The sequence below is a fragment of the Mesoplodon bidens genome (assembly GCF_964165515.1).
Source record: "Mesoplodon bidens genome assembly, chromosome: X".
NCBI classification, from domain to species: domain Eukaryota; kingdom Metazoa; phylum Chordata; class Mammalia; order Artiodactyla; family Ziphiidae; genus Mesoplodon; species Mesoplodon bidens.
Genome location: NC_138163.1, coordinates 23,387,404 through 23,408,050, shown reverse-complemented (window position 1 = coordinate 23,408,050; position 20,647 = coordinate 23,387,404). Strand labels below are relative to the sequence as shown.

The following is a 20,647-nucleotide window of genomic DNA, read 5'->3' as shown; positions in this document are numbered from 1 at the left end:
TGAAACACTGTAAATCAACTATACTTCAGTAAAACAAATTAAAATTTTTAAAAATATAAAAATTAAAATGTATTCAATGTTTTAAAATGTATGGAGGTGTCTTCTAGTCTCATAAGCGTGTATTTAAAACGAGAAGTATGCTCAAGCACAGGCACAACCTATTAATTCGCCAGCCAATGATGCCAATCTATATATATCTATAGGTAACCAGATGCCCACCTTCTGGATGGAAATACACCTTCAAAAAACATTTCATTCCAGGATGTCTAGAAGTTTGCATCCTTTTGCTTCCCCAATGTGGTGATGGGAATAAAATGTACCTTTGCACGTGGGACATGGTTGGTAATGAGCCTAAGATTTTGAAGGATCTGTCTTCCCATCAGGTAGAGACATTTGTTCCATTTCTAATCCTCAGGTTTTCTGGGAGCTGCGTCAAGACCCGATTTTATCTTCTTTGTGTACATATTCTAGAAGACCTAAAATCTCTCTCGAATGAAAATATAGAGTATTTTTTTTTCAAATTTGGGGGGGCATCAGTATAAACAATATATGCAAATGTGTGCCCCTTCTGAGACTTACAACTCCTTTTTTTAAAAAATAAATTTATTTATTTACTTATTTATTTATTTATGGCTGTGTTGGGTCTTTGTTGCCACACGAGGGCTTTCTCTATTTGCAGCAAGCAGGGGCTGCTCTTGGTTGTGGTGCGCGGGCTTGCAGTTGCAGTGGCTTCTCTTGTTGTGGAGCATGGGCTCTAGGCACGCACAGGCTTCAGTAGTTGTGGCACATGGGCTTCAGTAGTTGTGGCTCACAGGCTCTAGAGTCCAGGCTCAGTAGTTGTGGCACACGGGCTTGGTTGTTCCACGGCATGTGGGATCTTCCCGGACCAGGGCTCGAACCCATGTCCCCTGCATAGGCAGGCGGATTCTTAACCACTGTGCCACCAGGGAAGTCCCCACACTCTTTATTCATTTAATCAATGAATGTTTTGCATTCAAACTTAAAATGACTGAAGAGCCCAATCACATCTAAAAATGAAACACTAATACACTCTTAGCAAAGGGGGAATGTCGATATTACTAAAGAGTTAAACGACACTACGATCCAAATATGTTCCTGAATGCTACAATCTAAAATGTAAACGTTGGACTTCCCTGGTGTTCAGTTGTATTGGTACTTGGCTGAATTTGAGAACAAATAAACTGATCAGAAAATGAAATGTGCATCAACAAGAGGCACTGTGTCTGCTTGAGGGAAGCTGCCTGCACTCTACACAGTTCCCTTTTTAGAAAACCTCAGTACACTAGAATTTACCCACAGATGCTGTTCTGAAGCACTCGGAACTACATAGGAAGAAGTTGGAAGAGGCCTCTCGGGACTAGCAGAGAAGGCAATGCCTGAGGGTTATGATTTCCGAGCAGACAGAAGGTTAGATAGAACCATGAATGCCCTCTACAGCACTGCACCCTCACAAGCCTCACATGGACCAGTACCGAACATTCCACCCCAGACCTTTCTTCCAGGCACTTGAGATTGGTCACCTACTAAAATGGAAATATTATTTGGAGAGAGTGCAATACTTTCAGCTGTTATCAGTCTTTTACATCTTAGTGGAAACGAGAGGTGTGAGACCAAGTTTAGAGATGATGATGTGGAGAAAAACTAAGGGCACTGGCACCCAACTAGGAAAAAGCAAGGGAGATTCCCCCAGCATGCAGAGGGTGCGGGGAGAGCAAAGAGAAGTAGATTCCAATACAAACCACTTGCCTAGGCCTAATCCCAATCATTTATATGTGCAAAATGGATAACCAATTCCCCCTTTCTATCTGCAAAGTAGTGGGATGGTTAAAAGGTAATGCAAATTTGTACTTTGACGCCGTTCTGCGATTTCTCAATACAAAGTCCCGATGACACTCTTCTCCCTATACTCTGTGCAAGCCTCACTCGCCTGTTTAGCGACTCTGGTGTGAAACTGAGTCCCAGATTAGCTGAACTTTCTTGATTCCTATCTTGGTGCAGAAATTAGCTGCTTAGTTCCAGTTGGATCTGTGAAGGTAAGATGAACAGCAGGATTCCCTCCCTCCATTTACCACTACTGTGAGGCAGACAGGAAAGAAAGGATTGCCTCTTAGACTACAGCTCGATGGTTTCAAGGTCCCACACCTGCAAGGGGATGAGGCAAGGTTCAAGTATAACAACGACAAAAAAGAAAACATTTACTTTACGCTGGGTAAGCAATAGGAGAGACAAGGATTAAAGTTCATTCAAGGTATTTTTTTTTAAGTATTTACATAGAGTCAGCCTAAGGTCTAATCCTACACTGGCAGCTGAAATCAGACAAGGCATTTCATTTTCTTTTTTTTTTTGCGGTACGCGGGCCTCTCACTGTTGTGGCCTCTCCCGTTGTGGAGCACAGGCTCTGGACGCGCAGGCTCAGCGGCCATGGCTCACGGGCCCAGCCGCTCCACGGCATGTGGGATCTTCCCGGACCGGGGCACGAACCCGTGTCTCCTGCATCGGCAGGCGGACTCTCAACCACTGCGCCACCAGGGAAGCCCAAGGCATTTCATTTTTAAACGTATCCCCACATTTTTCCATTTTGGAGATCCACAATGACAGCAAAACCTATTTTCCATCCACTAAACACCAGGTGTTAATTCTGAACCATTGGGGACCTGCCAGTATAAGCTTCACAGAAGTTAATATTTACATGGCTTTACAAATAGATCCTTTTTGGAGGAGTTTTTAGTTTCATCATGTATGCTATTTTATGACATTTTCCCTAAACTGAGAAAAGCAAGGAAGCACAGGAGAAAACACTCCCCGCAGCCACCTGGTAGTCTTACAGCTACAGTTTCTTGACTTACCAAGCCTTTGCTATGCGCTATATGCTGACACCATGCTTGGAGTCTTCATTGCCCTTGATTCTCCGAGCAAGCCTGTAATGTGGGTACAGTTATTTCCCCCATTTTATAGATAAGTAAACAGTGACTCAGAGTAAGTAGTTAAGTCACAAAGCAAGAAAGTGATGAAACCAATAAAAATACACAAGAAAGTGCTCCAAGAGGCATTTTAGCCCTGTATGCATACTTTATGTTTTCATGAGACATGAAAAAGATGAGAAAGAAATCTGTGGGTTTGTACACAGAAAGAAATCCCTTGCTGCTGTCGATGTTTGTACACAAAAAGAAATCTCTTGCTGCTGTCGATATGAAATCCCTTGCAGCATCTGTACCATACGCAGCAAGTTTGTTACAACCTCTAAGATGACTTAATTCAACTAATTGTGACAAAGGGAAAATGGCCTTTATGAGAAGACTGTCTCCCCAGGGGCTTTGCCTAACTCATGTGCTGTCCTTCTCATTTCAAGGGGCAGCCCTGACCCAGCAAGCACCTGGTCATGTTTGCCAGAAGGGGGTTAGGGCTGCCCTGAGTTACTTCTATTTGTTCATCTGGTTCCATCGTCCACATAAGTGAGGTGTTAGCTGGGGGGGGGGCAGGGGAAGGGCGGCATCCAGCCCATGGTTATAGGACCAAGTGAAACCATTCCTCAGCATCATGCTCTCAGCACCTGAGGTAACCAGTCACGGCCCCAGCCACATCCTTGTTAAGAGAAGAAGCCATACCATATGCTAGTTCAGATGCCTAGTGTTGGGTGATGCCTGTGATGCCTCTAATGTCATGTGGCTTCAGTACCATTCAGTGAACTTCATTTAAAGCTAATATAGGGTTTGAAGTGATCACAATAGCTCCATCACTCAACTATTAAAGTCTAATCAACTGCAAAGCAAGTGATTCAATGGAACCACATGGACATAGCTTATGTTTCAGGCCCATTTTAAAAAAAAATTCCAAATATTTCAGGAACATTCTATCTCTTCCTTGTTCTTACTGAATAAGATCTTAAATTAACTTAGCCCGTCTTGAATCATATTCTCTTATCCTCACAGCTGAGCACGCTGCCTCTGTTAACCCCTGAACTTGGGAGGAAATGTCATTACGTCGTGTGACAGAGAAAGCAAATCTGAGCTGCTTAGTCATATTTCACCGGGTGGCAGTGCTCCTGGCTCTCTGGACACGACCTGGGATGCTTCCACTCAGCTCCTACTAAAAGCAGCCACCAAGTCAGCAACAAATAATGCTCTCAGCTCAGAAACTGAACTCAATTCGCCACTGGTATTCCACTTACTAGAATACAGTGGATGGCATTTGTACCCTGCCTGGTTTTAAATGATAACTGTTCCAATTTGATATGGAGCAAACCCTGCTCTCTACTTCTCTCTTATTTCCTTCCTTTCTCTCCATTTCAGCAATTTAGGGAACAAGATCTGACTTATGCATGTAGTTGCAATAACATCAGTATACTGAAAAGAGCCCTGATGTGAGGGTCAGGAGACCTTGACTCCAATCCCAGATTTGTCCCTGCCGAGCAGTTGTGAGGACCTAAGGAAAGCAACACTACTTTCTTTGTGGCTCTGTTTCGCATCAGGACAGTGAGAGATATCATTGACCAAAGGAGCACAGGAAAAGGCCTGCTGGTCCATCATCTGAATAGGGGCTCCCAAAGGCAGCATCTTGGCTGGGTCTCCAAGGTCCAGAATCTGGCCTTCAGTTCTCAAGGCTCTTGAAAATGGACTCATATTAACCACGTTCACAAAAGGCCAATGCATAAGCCAAAATGCCAATTTACTAATTAAAAAAAAAATGAAGAGGATTGGATACTCCCATTTTATGGGCCAGATCACTCTCTCCCAATAGAGAAATCTACATAGTAAGCCAAATTACAATTAGAAATTTGTTGGATAATACAGAATCAAAGCAAAGGGAGTCTGGGGTATCACGGCCTAACATAATTATTACCTGTTTATAGTTGATTTTTCAAAATGTCATGTTTTAAATGGCCTATATATAAATTCTGGCTTTAACTTGCCACCACTGCCTCGTGGGACTCAGATTGCAATTGTGGACAGCTTTGACCATCTATGTCCTTTTGTCTCTGTGGATTTATATAGAGTTACTTTAGATAACTAATACGGGCTTCTAGATGACTTGGACATCATCTCATCCACAGCTAGGAAGTCCAGCTCCCCAGAGCTCCTGTAATAGGAGCAAAGATCTGAGTGTAATTGTCACTGCTCACACCTCATCGAGAAGTCCCCAAATCCACTCCGGGATGGTTTCCTCAGCATCACTGACATCAACGTATCCCACCTTATGATCGCCATTCTTCCTTGTTAGCACTCACCTAGGGAAAAAACCGCTTTCTCCACAACAGAGATTTATCTTCAGTTGAGTAACAAGTGTTGAGGAAAGTGGCGAATGAATGAGGAATGATACAGGAATCTTGGTGGGGATGGTCCCAGGATTAAAAAGAGAAAGAACAACTGGCTTTGGATAATCTCACCGAAAAGAGAGTAGGCACGAAGGAAAGGGAAAGATGAAATCTCTCTTGTTAATAGCGTTTGCCAAGCCAAGGGTGGGAAGCCAGAGGCTTAGAACCAGCTGCCTCTCAGCTCGCTGGCCGCTGTGGCCCTCCCCCCGCCCCTCCTCCTGTGCCTCTGTCACTAGAGCCACACTGGCTGCCAGTTTTGAGGGATGCGGGCAGACGGGTGATGCCCCAGCTGTTGGAGCGTCTGTGCGCCAGAGCTGGGGGTGTCCTTCCCAAGCCCCAAGCCACCACCGCGTTGGAGAAGGGGACTTAACTTCTTAGTTGTGCAAATTGGAATGAGGAACACATTTTCCCGGGGACATAGTGTCACCTGCACCACTTAGTCTCTATGACATCCATAGTTCAGCTACATTAGTTATTACACTAGCCGCTGTGGGCCAGCCAGAAAACAGAATCACCACGTAGCACCTTGTTTCTATGGGAAAATGTGTTCTGTGTTCCTAACAATAACTTAGAAACAAATATTTGGAAAATAATCCATTTTTATACTGAAGAATGCCTGAACATGGGGGCCCAGATCAACGTCCTCATCCTTATATTTCTTCCTTGCCCTTTCACATAAAGGATGAATTAAAAAAGGAGGAATTAAAAAGAAAAGAATACCCTAGACACTCTGAGTGCTATTTATTTTGGAACTCTTCATGATGAATCCAGCAGCACGTGTGAAGACCATGAAAATAAGCTCAGAAAGTGTAAGAGCCGACAGATCCTGCCTGTTTAACCATCCAGGCGGTTAAGGAGGAGACTCTCCTGTGAAGATAGAGTTCCTGCAGCCCCTGTTTTCCTAGGAGCCTCCTGCGATTTAGGGTTGGAGCCCGAGAACCTAGCAGAAGCAGCTGCTTCGGGACAAATTCCATGCTCAGGAGAGACTGGTGTTAAATGAGCCCTACCCAAAGCTGAGGGAGGGAGGAGGGCAATGAGCACAGGAGCCCCTCCTCCAGCGGTCTCATCCGCTGCCTTCCTTAAAATCCTCCACTGACTCACCCTCACCTCTCTTTCTTCTGAACAGCTAGAGCCTTGCAGTCTGGGTAGATGCTGCACACATGCACTGTCAATCACCTACCACTGTAATATTCTCTATTTATTCTGTGAGGGTTAAGATTAGCCCTGGCTTTCCCATTGGAAAGCCAACTCTTTGCAGTGCAAAGGGGCCCCCAGCCCTGGTCCAGCATTCAACACATGAGACACTCGACAAATAGTCATTCATTGGTTGCTTGACGGGATGGACTGTCAGAGACAATTAAAATAAATTGCGGCTAGAATGTAAGCCCCATGAAGCCAGTTCTTTCCAACCTTTTTCACGGCTGGATCCTCAACATCTAGAAGAGTGCCTGTCACATAGTAGGCGCTCGATAAATGTTTGATGAGTTAATGAAAGTTTAGAAGCTCTCGCCAATTGGTGATTAATTATAATTGAGGAAAAGGCATTGCTGAAATTATAGTAAAGGCAAAAAGAAATATCATTAAGGAAGAAAAAAAATCCATTTCCATGTGACTTTTCAGGAAACATCTGTCATCTAAAATAATATACACCTGTGCTCGTCTGCAACCTGAAGCCCTGTGACCACGACGTGACCAAAGATGCTTCAAACTCCATGGTGGTGGATTTCATTAACTCGTCTGCCAATGCGATTACTGGCCTGTCCCAGGTAGTACAGGTTCCTTTTAAATCTCCTCCCATGATGTGAGCACTATAGAGAAGGGACACTGGAAAGAACTGTGAGATGTTACTGTTTGGCTGGGCTGGGCTATCTTTTTTTTTTTTTAACTGTTTATTGTAAAATAGCTTAAATGACAGCCACTAAGAGCCACATTCACCTGTTCATCCCTTGCTCTAAAAGAGGCTCTGAGTCCCAGCAGGGCACAGTGGGATGTGGCAAAACACAGCAAAGTAACCCACGAGAAGTAAGAAGAGGTGATAGGCAATTGGCAAGACTACAAATCACACACCTGAAGTCCCTCTTCCACCAGCTAATCCGGGTGGGAAGGATGTTGTACCAAAGTTTCTCCTACTTTCTTTCTTTCAAGCTCACCTTCAACCATTCATTTGGCAAAGGCTTTTGGCGCACTTTGCTTACGTCTCTATGTGAGTCACTTTTTCAAATCTGCCCTTTTCAGAGATGCCCATCAATGCCTAACAGACATCAATCAACCAATTAATTAACTAATTAATTAATTAACTAATTAATTTTCCTCCACCTGACCCCAAATAGGATCTGTGCCTAGGAAACCATCCAAACACAGGAAGGTGGGTGCTCGGGAGCTCAGATAGCCAAGCCATCAGGAATGGTGCTTTCAGTTAAAATCCACATCTCTCAACCTAAGGTAACCCAGCCTATAACTGCCTACAAGGTCAAGTCCACGCTCTTCGAGCCAGCATTCAAAGTCCTTCTCAAGCTGGTCCCACACGTAGCAAGCCCATCGTTTCTCATCATCACCTCCTTGTATGCCCCAGAATCCTTTGCTTCCTTCACTGTGCCTCTCTCTGCTATGCACACTTCTCCTTATGAAAAAGTTCCCTCAACGGTCTGAATCCTAGCGGTCCTTAGGAGCCCATCCTCCATCACTCTCCTCCACAGGGTCTTCCCCAACACTACACCTCAGTACACAAAGGGCTTCTCATTCTCACAACTCCGTATTATGCTCTAGATTCTGGAAGCTTGGCTACCTAGCCATCCACTTCTACACACTGCGAAACTCCACTATTTCCCATACACATGCTGCCTTTTCCCACAATTCTCAGTACTCACCATGTAGACAGTGCACAAGCACTTGCTGACTATTCCTCTTTCCTTTCAACCAAAAACTTAAGCAGCTATTTCTTCCACCAGAAACACCTGTCCTTTGGTCATACCTTCCCCAGAAGGAAAGACAGGGAGACGGTAATTTTTTCCTGGTAGAACTTGATAAATCAGGGCTCATATATTTTCCATCACTTGGGAAGATAGATGCTTCTTTTTGAAGAATATGATTGAGAGAAGTGAAGAATGCTGACAAAGCATTTACCTCACCCAAAGGAAGTGAAGTTACTAACTGGGATCACTTGGGAGAATCAAAGTTATGGAGTCCTGGATGTGCAAATCTCACACGTGGACAGCCCAGTGAAATCGAGAGAGTTTGGGTAACATAAGGAATAAGAAGTGACCTGAGCACTGGAAAGGCAGAGAAGGGCTTCCAAATGACATTGTGGCACCTAATCTCTCATACCTTTCATTTTCTTTTTTTTTTTAACTTTTAAAAACATGAAACAGGTACTCCAGCTTGACATAAAGAAACTGAGTAATCCCGTATTAGGAAGGACCCGGCTTTCTTTTTAGCCTTATTTTCATCCACTAAAGAGTCATTTCTATGAATAAAGTCAGCTGTTAATAATCTACATATGGACTGTTAGATATGCAATCTATCTAAAATAAATTTTTAAAAATTCACCCACTCATTGCCTATTCAACAAATACTTACTGAACACCTGGTATATGCCAGGCACTAATACATAAATTTGTTTTAAGATAAGAAATAAAAAGGATGCTATATAAAATCTAGCAAATAAAATCACCCACAAGTATACCAACTTTCAAACATTGTTTTTCATTCTGTTCTCTTTGCTTGAAGATGATTTTTTAATCCCCAATCAGGATTTTCCCCAATCCATTCCCAAATACCAGCATATCATCAAAGAATGCAAACTGGTCATTTTACAGTAAAAATGCTGATTTATACTATCACAACACACATTTCTCCAAAGAAGTGGCTAAATTTCTTTTGTTAGTAAAATACCTCATTCTCTTGGTTTGCATACATTTCTCAGAAATTATTGGTAAGTAGCCCAAGTTTGCTGGAAACCTAGCCATGAAGAACAGACAAATGACAAGACAGAATGTTCCTCAGTGTTGAGACCTGCTTCACAGGCCGGGCTCTTCATAAAAGCTGTTAAGAGCTTGACCCCTTCGAGATGCCTCTTAAACTAATATCCATGTGCTTCCAAAGCATAAGGAAACCTGTATGTTATTGTCTAGGGTGAGACAAGTCCTTATAACACTTTCACTCACTGCTTTGCAAACTGCTGCATTTCCTCCCACCTTAATTTAATTCCTTCTCTTCCCTACTGCCCTATTCAATCCCTCAGTTGACATGTCTGATCTCTGTAATAATATTCAAGTCCCCAAGAAGGTATAAAGCTGGGATTTTACTCTCTTTCTCTAAGCAGAACTAAGTTAGGAAGATAAATCTTCTGCCAAGAAGTCAATAAAAATGACACGTGACTATTATGTCATCTGGGGTGATCCACAGCTCTGAACTCACACACCCTCTGTGCGGAAGGGTCCAGTTTGCCAGGGTATGACAAAGTGGGGAGCTAATTAGACAGATGTCTGGTGTTGTAAGTCTATCTTCCAGATGACAACAGAGCAAGTGGCAATGCCAAGACTGAAATGCAGATATGGAGCAGCTTCTGGACTGAGTGGACATACACGTCCTCTAAAAACGTAGGTAAGCAAAGGCCCTAAGCAATAGGCAAGTGCCCTCACTCTTCTTCATTTGCAATTCAAAGGCCAGACCTTGTATTTCCTTTTGGTACTAACCCTAAGGTCGTCACCAATGGCTCTGCATACCTTATGTTGCGCTGGCAATGTCTTCACCTCTCAGATTGATCCTGGGGGGTTGCCTCAGTGATAACATATGACCAAATTAGAATGGGGCTGGAGTAGGGGAGAGTGGCCAAGATTGTGTGGTTTGAATAAAGGGCTGTATTGTGCTCTGTTGCCCCCAGAAACAGCCTGGATTAGAATCAACATTAAAACTAAATTAAAGGGGCTTCCCTGGTGGTGCAATGGCTAAGAATCTGCCTGCCAGTGCAGGGGACACAGGTTCGATCCCTGGTCCGGGAAGATTCCCACATGCCATGGACCAACTAAGCCCGTGCGTGTGCCACGACTACTGAGCCTGTGCTCTGGAGCCTGTGAGCCACAACTACTGAGCCCACGTGCTGCAATACTGAAGCCCGTGTGCCTAGAGCCCATGCTCCACAATGAGAGAAGCCACCACAATGAGAAGCCCGCGCACCACAACAAAGAGTAGCCCCCGCTCGCCGCAACTAGAGAAAGCCCACATGCAGCAATGAAGAACCAACGCAGCCAAAAATAAATAAATTAATAAATAAATTTAATTAAAAAAACAAACCAGAGTTGAGTTAGACTTAAAACAAGATAACTTTGACACCTCCCATCAGGAAGATTCAATTGATCAAATTTTGCAATAAAATGCCTTCCTTTTGCTATTATCAGCATACATTCAATCCAATTCAGAAACTATATTTTTCCCTTTTAAGTATTACATATCGTGGGGGGGGTTTGTTTCTTTTTATTTTGTTTTTGTACAGAGGCAACTGATTTTTTTTTTTTTTTTTTTTTTTTTGCGGTACGTGGGCCTCTCACTGTTGTGGCCTCTCCCATTGCGGAGCACAGGCTCCGGACGCGCAGACTCAGCAGCCATGGCTCACGGGCCCAGCCGCTCCACGGCATGTGGGATCTTCCCAGACTGGGGCACGAACCCGCGTCCCCTGCATCGGCAGGCGGACTCTCAACCACTGCGCCACCAGGGAAGCCCGAGGCAATTGATTTTTATTTTCTCCCCTCGACTATGTGCAAATCAACAGGTTTATTACCTCTTTCCTGGGAGCAACGGGGAAAGTTTTTGTCAGTCATAACCAAAAACAAAAAACCATTTGTTGAATTGTTTAATTCAACTAAAACAAGAAGCATCTTGCTCTGGGGTGGATTTTTAAATTTCAAGCTATCGTAATTATAAAACAAATGCATTTGTTTTAAAAGACACACCAACTATTTCATCCAGGTAAACAAGAGAAACTGAAAATATTCTTTTTACACATTCTCCTAGTTTATGAATAGACTAGAAAAGAGTGAAAGGCTTTCCTGATTTTTCAATTCCAAGAGGAATCCGTCCAAACCGTTTCTATTATTAGCACACAAAATGGTAGCTAAAGAAGTTACTGTGGTTAACAACTGAATAATTCATAGTCTCGGAAGAATTCTGTCGCTTTGTCTTCTCCAGTTCCTCTTTAGAACTGGATCCCCAAACATATTTCTAATCCTGAGTTGTTATAAAGGCAACCATATACAAATTCTTCTCAGCACTTAAAAATTGGCCACACTAAGCACTGAGAACCACAGCAAGACATTAAGCTGGAGACTTAACAGGAACTCTTATAACCAGTTCATGAAACTCTTAAGATTACACATATATTGTCAGAAATTAGAGTCACAGGTTCCAGTCTGTGTCCCATGGATATCACCGGGCTATAACATCACTGAAATTTAAACTGCCTTTATGCAGTGTTCCAAATAAAATATGTAAACACAGTAAATATGACCTACAAATAATTTTAAACACATTTCAACACCCTCTAATCTAAATTCAAATTATTTTCTATGGAGTGAGGCACTGAGAATTTCAAGTCTAGAAAAAGAAAAAAAAAAACACTTCAATTAGTGAGTGAAAGAGGTTAGTAATGTTGACAGGATGAACATTTCTGCTGTTCACCATGACAAGAGAGGTCAAGCTCGCCACCACTCTTCATCTAAAATTCCCAGAAACAGTCAACTTTATTTTGTCTTCAGAAGAGACAAAAATAAGGGGGGGGTGTTTCCGTGGTGGCGCAGTGGTTGAGAGTCCGCCTGCCAATGCAGGGGACACGGGCTCGTGCCCCGGTCCGGGAGGATCCCACATGCCGTGGAGCGGCTGGGCCCATGAGCCATGGCCGCTGAGCCTGCGCGTCCGGAGCCTGTGCTCCGCAACGGGAGAGGCCACAACAGTGAGAGGCCCGCGTACGACAAAAAAAAAGAAGAGAGATGTTAAGAATTAGAAAATATGTGGAGATTTTAACCTTTGACTTTATTTTCCAAAAACGTTTTTCCAAAAACAAGCGATCTTTGCCAAATAAAGCACAGACCTGAGAAACAAAACGGGTGGATGTTTTTTTCCTGGTTTAAGTTTCATCCCCGTCTAAATTCTCAATGTGGGAATTCCCTGGCGGTCCAGTGGTTAGGACTCCGTGCTTTCACTGCCAAGGGCCCCGGTTCTATCCCTGGTCAGGGAGCTAAGATCCCACAAGCCGCAAGGTGCGGCCAAAAGTTTAAAAAATATATATTTACATTATATATATATATATATAAATTCTCAGTGTAACTAGTGTAAAACCTCAGGACCCCTGGAGAAGCCATCATTCCCCAGAGCTCACAGTTTACCTTCTCCTGTATCCAAGATTTTTTAACGTTAAGATTCCTAAAGGAAATCTTTCTATAAAGCACGACTCACTTCTTAAATGGAGTTTGCCTAACGTAACTGTCAAAAAAAAGTGAACTTTTTTTTTGATAATGCAATGTTATCATTTGTGAACACTAGTCTACTGGGATACATTAAAATTCCAATTAGGAACTAGCTTTTCTTGAGAGTTTACTCAGTGCTAGGCACTGGTGCTAAGTACTTTACTTGCCTTTGCTCATTTAATGCTAAGAGGTGGCATATATCTAATTAGCATATACCTAATAATAATAAAGTAATGTATACCTAATATTATCTACCACTACCACCAAGGAAATTAGCATATACCTAATAAGTGACTACCTCAGGTTAGTTCAAGTCCAAGGCTCAAGCTCTTAGCCACTTTACTACTATACTACTTATCAAGAACAAAGGTTCCCTGACCGAGAATCAGACCCAGACCAAGGCAGAGAAAGTTACAAATTCTGGCCACTAAACCACACAGCATGTGTTGGGTTGCCTGATCCCACACCAAAAAGGCCCTGATGGTTATGCTTGGCAGTCTGCTTTTTATAGTTTTTGTCTCCTGCTGATTTCATTGCTTCCATGTTACACATAGATATAGACTCTTTCTGCCATCGCCAGCAAGTCTAATCTAGAGCAACTTCTCTTCTCCTTTTATCACAACTTTCTTTTTAAATGCTGTTTTCCAGTTTACAAAGTGCTTCCACATACCTTATCTCATTTAATCTAATTTGCTATTTCTAACCAGTTTGGGGATGAGCAACCAGATTACCCATAATTCCAACAGGCTTCAATAAATAAAAGTAATTAGGCTCTGAGTGAGGGTCTGAGGCAGTCTCCTAGGAATAAAAGTGCACAAGTCTAAGGAGAAAGATGGGGCATCTCTTTTACAGCCCAGAGCTTCCCCGACCATTCAGTCATTATAGCAATCATTCATTTAATAAACATTTACTGAGCACCTGCTATGTGCCACGTTCTGTACTGATTGCTGGAGTTATATGATCAAGTTCTGGTTCCTGCCTTTGAGAAGCTCCAAGGCTAGTAGAGACGGAAATGTGTCCCACAGATTACCATGGTGAGAGCGGGCAGGTAGAGCAAAGGTAGCTGGGCACAAGGGATTATGGGAAAATGGATGCTAACTGTCCAATCCAGCAGAGAAGATTTCCTAGACAATCCGAAGCTGAGGAGGTTCTCAGCTTGGGGGCAGACACTAGAGGTTGCTAGATGGCTGAACTCTAGATAAACCAGGGAAATAGTTCTCGACTCTGGCTGTGCATTAGAATCACCTGGGGAGCTTTCAAAACCAAATAATAACTTCAGAAGACTTTGGGGCAGCACTTACTCAAGCCAAACATATACACACCCTATGGCCCAGCAGTTCCATTCCTATGTATAAACCCAGCAGAAATGTGCACCAGAAGACATGCACAGGGATATTCATAGTAGCATTGTTCATAGCAACTCCAAACTGGAAACAACCCAGATGTCCATCAACAGGTGAATGGATAAACAAAATAGGGGACATCCACATGGTGGAATACTACTAGCAATCAAAAAGAAAGAATGACATGGGGAACTCGTACAAATATTACCCTGAGTGAGAGAAATCTCATACAAACAGATACATACTATATGATTCCACTCATATAAAGTACAAGACAGAAAAAAAGGAATCTATTGTCTTAGAAGTCAGGGCAGTGGTGCCCACTGGTGAGGGGTAGTGACTGGGAAGGGGCACAAGGCGGGTGGCTTTTGAATGCTGATGATGGTGTGTTTCTTAATCGGTGTGCTGACTATACAGATGTGTTCAGTTTGTAAGGATTCATCAAACTCTGCTTATGCTTTGTGCAGTTTCCTGAATTCATGCTATATGGCAATAGAAAATTCGTTTAAACATTAAAAAAAGAACAAGAAATACCAAGGCCTGGATCTCACTGCAGACCAATTAACCCAAAAGCTTAGTGTGGGGAGATCCCAACATTTGTATTTTTTAAAAACACCCCAGGTGGCTCTAATGTGCAGCCATGTGTGCAAACCAAGGTTAGGTGTTCCTGTATTTATCAGTAGCTCCTCTGGGGGGATAGCCTGGCACGTAGCAAAGGGAGCAAGTTCTGAAGTAAGGTACATCAACGATTACATTCTGGCTCCATTTTGCACTGGCAGTGTGTGCCATTTGTCTGGATCATCCTCAAACCTCAGTATAATGGGAACAATATCCCCTCCCTCCCAGGATTGCTGTGAGGATTAAATAAAATAATATACTTAAAGCACCTAGCACAGTACCTAGAACATAGTAGGTGCTTGAGAAATGGTAGCTACTCAACTCCTTTTCCTCCTTCGTGTCTAAGTTCCAGTGGTGAGCAGATTGCTGTTAACGAACAAAACTCACGCTCTCCAATTTCTCCTCCTGAATGAGTTTCTTTGTAAAGACTGAAGTAACATTATACTTGGGCTAGTGATGTCAAACGAATGTCGGACATTTCTGGGCCCTGGTCGCTCACTCTGTTCAGCACCTGCTACCCGCGAAGGTGAACGGAGGGGCGGCAGACTGTAGGTAAATACAAACCACAGACCCTCCTTTGGAAAGCTTTGTCCCTGTCCTCACTCCTAAGAACAGCGCCAGCCATGTGAGTTGGCAAAAAGAATAGAAAAAATTAATAGCTTGGAAGACATACCATCCATGAAATGTGCCAAATGAAACACTTTTGTATAAAATGTCATGTTTTTGTAAAAACAAACAAAACAGAATCCTGGGCTGAGAGCAGGAAATTCAGGTGAGAGTTTTGATGATACCACCCGTCAGCTGTATGACTTTGCTTCACTAAACTTTTCTGTTTCTCTGGCCAATGAAAGTAATGCCATCTCTCTTACAGCCTTTACAAGGGCACAGTGAGTTTCAGATAAGATAAATAGAAAGCTTTCCAAAAATTGAAGCAGCAAAGAAAGGCAAGACTGGAAATTTACTTTTTTCCAAACTCCCATCACCACCCACCACCCTCCCTCCCCAAGACTGAGAAACTCTCTGATATTAACTGCTCCAAGTGCACGCAGAGACTCCACCAGCCTGAAGCTCACTTATGTAAGAAGAGACTGCAGCACTGCCTGGCATGTAGCATAATACTTTGCTTAAGAGAAATCCTTGGAAATGCCTCAGCTGAAGTACAAGGGCAAGCCCAGGCCTTACGTTTTGGAGACAGGCGCTCTCAGTCACGGAACACCAGAACCGTGGCTCGAGCAAATGATGTCATCCAAGCTCCTCTTACCATGGTCAATGTCAAAAAATTAAGACAGGAAGTTCAAGGACAAATTGTGGGGTTTCCAGGCAAATATAAGTTAGAAAAGCAGTTTGGACGTTAGAATCTTGCCTTAAAAGTTGTCTCCTATTCTGTAATGGTTTTTGGTTTATGTGAAGCTTTTCTTGACAAAAATATACATAGTTGCATAGAAAAATATATTCCCTTAGGACTCTATTTTTACTCCCACTACGCATTAAGAAAAGAAAAAAAAAATCATGTGAGTCACCCCTAGATCCAAAAACAATATCAAACCAAAAATGAAAATATAAGATTCTCGAAGAGACAGAGATAAACTTAAGGGCTCTCCACTCTAGAGCTAAGAAACTAAATCGCTCACATACCTGTTGGGTTCCTAAATGACTGGAAAATGAAAACTCAAGATTAACCACAGGCACGTTGAACACCTTGGAGATACAGGACTTTCCCCATCCACAGACCATTCCTGCGACAGACCTGTGTACTCAACACTGAAAATATCCCCAAATGTACAGATGCCGGGGGTTGGGGGGGGTCAAGTTAGTATCAAAAAATAGTACTGTTGACTCCCGCCCTGGTTCCGGGGGAAAGAAGGAATCCGGTCTGATGCAAAGCTCACGGCCAGAGCCGGACAACTCGCCCCTAAGTTTGGCGCTTCCCAGCTCTCCGCCCGCGGCCCCCGCCCCCGCTCCCCGCACCCCAGAGCTCAGAGCCCCGCGAGGCCCTGGCGGAGGACGGACCCCGCGGCCACGGCCCGGGGAGGAAAGGCGGCTCCTCTCCAACCGGGGTCCTTCGCCCCCACCCCAGGCCCTCGCGCGCTTCCCTTCCCCTGACCCCCTCGCCCCGGGGCAGGTCACCTGGCTCGGCCGCTGCCCGCTGGTCCTCCGGTTGCTCGCTCGGTCCAGCCGCGCCGCCGCCGCCTCCGGGAAGCCGCTCGCCCTCCCGAGTCACGGGGCCGGCGAGCGGGCGGCCGAGCCCGTGCCAAGGCTGCGGGAACCGTTCCACCCGGCCGGAGCTGGGACCCTGCCCCGAGCGCGGCCGCCACCAGGGCGAAACTGGAGAGCTGGGCTCGGCTCTCCGGGGCGGGGAGGGGCGGCTGCAACTTTGCTCCTGGACTCGGGCGAGGAGGGGGCGCCCGTCTCCAAACTCCGTGCAGAGCCCGCAACCACTCTAGTCCAGGGAATTTTTTTTAATGCCCCCCCCTTTTTTTAATATAAAGGGAAGCCAGATTCTTGCCCTCAAGTTCTTGTTTCCAGAGCGGCGGGGACGCTGGGAGGGCGGAAAGCTGGGTGCGGGAGACGCGCCCCGCTGGGTGCGCTGGCAGCGAGCCGGTCGAGGGCGCGAGGGGCAGCGGCGGGCGGGCAGCGGCTGCCCTGGGAAGCCGCCTTCGCGGCCGCTCCGGACCCTGCTCTCAGTACCTCGCTGGCCCCCTCCAGCCCGGCGCCCAGAGCCCGGGAGGGAGAGCGGCCTGGAGGGACCGGGCCAGCGGCGTGGAAGCAGTGACCCGGACCTGGATCTCCGAAGTAGGAACTGGAAGTGACAGCGGCGCAGGGTAGAGCAGCAGCAGCAGCCGCCGCCGCCGCCGCCGCCGCCGCCCGGGTATAGCCGTGGCAGCAGCAGAAACCGCGGAGCAGCGGCGGCGGCCACACTGCGCATGCTGCTGCCGCCCGGTTCGGCCCCGAGCCCCGGGCTGCCGCCGCCTGGTCTGCAGCGGGCCTCTGCCAGAGCCTCGGGTGGGAATCCCGGCCTCACAGAGCAGCCCTACCTGGTGGCCCGCTTCCTCCTCCAGCCCCCGACGCAGCTCGGACCCCCCAAGCTCTTTGGTGAGCCGCTGAGACACCCCAGCAAGGAAGCGCTCTCCAGCGGCCCTCCACATCCCTCCTTTCCCCCAGCTGTCCTGGCTGCCCTTCCCGGACTCTCGGATAACAGGCCCCACATCAGATCCTCTCTTTGATGGAGAATGAAAAGGTTCGTGATAGATGGGAAATATTTCCGACCTTACTTGAAGTCCAATTTTTACAGAAATACAATGCAGTCGGTAGATTAGGATGGCCAGAGTCATGGGTGTCATTTGATGTAACTCAGGGCAATTCCAGTAGGAGTGTCAGATTGGCTCAACAGAAAGAAAGAAAAAAAAAAAAAGACCAACAACTTACAAAATCCTCTTTAGTCTTCCCACTAGCTCAAATTGAGCGGCTAAATATACAAAGCTTTCCCCAGCGGAAACTGATGGAAACGGGCCAGTTAAAAACAGTGTCCAACAGCGAGACATTACCAATCACTACTCCAGTCTCTTCATTTTACGGATGAGTCAACCGAGGCCGAGGGAAGAGGACTGTGACTTCTCCGAAAGAAGGTGGCAGGTTCAGGGCCTGAAGGAAGGTCTGCTGCTACCCACTGCAGCTACTGCTTAGTTGCCTGGCCTTCTGCCTCACTCCAGGCACTTGGCTCCAGGGAGGCTTTGCTCTGCTAGAGCTGGAGCTCTCTTACGGGAGATTTTGCCTTGACTCATGATGAGAGCAGCCCCTTGGAAATGGCAGATCATCCATCCCACAGGCCCCACTTTGGGGAGGGCGCCCCTGCTGTTCCAGTGACAAGGCAGATGGGATGACTCACGGAGACAGGAGGCAGTGAGCAGGTGGGGGCAAAGAAAAAGCCATACTGATACCAGCTGATGAGAGAGAGAGAGAGAGAGAAGGAGGGAGAAAGAGAGACAGAAGCACTAACTGAGCCTCATATACATTCAATGATATCCTTCATGAACAAAACATCTTTTTTACAAAGTAGGGTTGGCCCAGGAGCAGAATAGGAGAGGGTAGGGTATCCCTGGCAATGTATGGGTCATAAGGATGGCAGGTGACAAAGCAGAAGTACCTGTTGGAGATGAGGCAGGGAGAAAGGCTAGCTGAAAGGAAAACCAGAGGACTAGAGCTGAGACAGACCAGTCCTTCCTGGGGCTGTAGCCAGGACCATGCAGTCAGAGAGGTAGCACCCTGGCCACTCTCAAATGATCGCAAGAACTGTATCTGTCCCTGATTCCCGCCAAGTTCAAACGCAGAACAAAGACAAAACTAGCATTGCTAGGACAGTGTTGTCAAGGGGCTTCCTGGTCACATTAGCGACACTCTACCTAGACATGAGGATTCTTCCATATGTTCCGGAAGATTTCCTCTTGAGGCCTGAGTGTCCTCCCTGCCCTCTCCATTCTGTAAATAAATAAGAAAGATGTATTTGGTTTGCAGAAAAGGAAATACAAATGAACTATAAAGGCATGAGAGATATCCAAACTCACTAGGAATCATGAAAGTCAAATTATAGCAATAAATGAAATACCATTTTCACCCAACGTTTTAGCAAACATTGAAGATAAATAATATCCAGGGCCACCAGGGACATGAAGAAGAAGGCACTTTCTACACTATTGGTAAGAGTATAACTTCAGCATTTTTGTAGAGGAATTTGAGAGTATCAAATTTTCACACAGTAATTCCATTTCTATGAAGAAAGATGTGTCAAGAATAATGACAGATGTGCACAAATCTCTATGTGCATATACAACATGATCCATTGGTATTTATCCCAGGAATGCAAGATTGATTTAACAGATGAAAATTAATCAGTGTAACACAACATATCAGTATAATAAAGGACAACATCAGTGGTCATCTTAACAGATGCAGAAAAAGCATTTGACAAAATCTGGCTCCCTTTCGTGATAAAAACACTCAAAACCTAGGAATAGAAGGGAACACCTTCAACCTGATAAAGAGCATTGAAAACCCACAACTATCATGATGCTTAATGGTGAAAGATTGAAAGCTTCCCCCTAAGATCAAAAACAAGACTAGGGTGTCCACTCTCATCACTTCCATTCAACACTGTATAGAAGGTTTCAGCCAGGCATATTAGTCAAGAAAATGAAATAAAAGGCATCCAGATTGGAAAGGAAGAAGCCAAAGTATCTCCGTGCACAGATGACATGATCTTGTACAAGAAAGTCACACGGAATCCAATAAACTATTAGAACTAATGAACAAGTCAAAGTTGAAGGACACAAGATCAATATACAAAAATCAACTGTATTTCCATGCACTTGCAATGAACAACCCAAATATGAAATTAAGAAAAAAATTCTATTTGTAGTAGTATCAAAAGGAATAAAATACTTTGGAATAATTTGGACCAAGGAGGTATAAGGCATGTACACTGAAAATTACAAAACATTGTTGAATGAAATTTTAAAGACCTAAATCAATGGAAAGACATCCTGTGTTTATGGATCAGAAGACTTAATAATGTTCAGATGGCAATATTCCCCAAAGTGATATACAGACTGAACACAATCCTTATTAAAATTCCAGCTGGCTTTTTTGCAGAAATGGACAGACTTATCCTAAAATCTATATGGGCACACAAGGGATCCAGAATAACCAAAATTATTTTGAAAATGAAGAACAACGTTGGAGGGCTCACGCTCTGTGATTTGAAAACTTACTACACAGCTACATTAAGTAATTCAGTGGGGGAAAGCATAGTCTTTTCAACAAATGATGTTGAGACAACTGGATATCCACATGTAAAAGAATGAATTTGGACACCTATCTCACACCATACACAAAAACTAACT

The 20,647-nt window shown here is 44.6% G+C and overlaps 1 protein-coding gene across 9 annotated transcripts in view; it reads right to left on the bottom strand.

Moving 5' to 3' along the window:
* The window catches only part of ARHGEF6 (Rac/Cdc42 guanine nucleotide exchange factor 6), a 116,949-nt gene that overhangs the window by 88,673 nt on the left and 7,629 nt on the right, over window positions 1-20,647 (bottom strand). The window contains exon 1 of one of the 9 annotated variants that reach the window (XM_081222775.1): window positions 18,177-18,194. The exons of 5 other annotated variants lie outside the window; for them this stretch is intronic. The gene's annotated coding sequence lies outside the window, so the exon portion shown is untranslated. Of the gene's footprint in view, window positions 1-16,877; window positions 17,519-17,785; window positions 17,828-18,017; window positions 18,038-18,176; window positions 18,195-20,647 lie in introns of those variants that run through there. 3 more of the 9 variants (XM_081222773.1, XM_081222774.1, XM_081222772.1) reach the window with 3 other exon arrangements.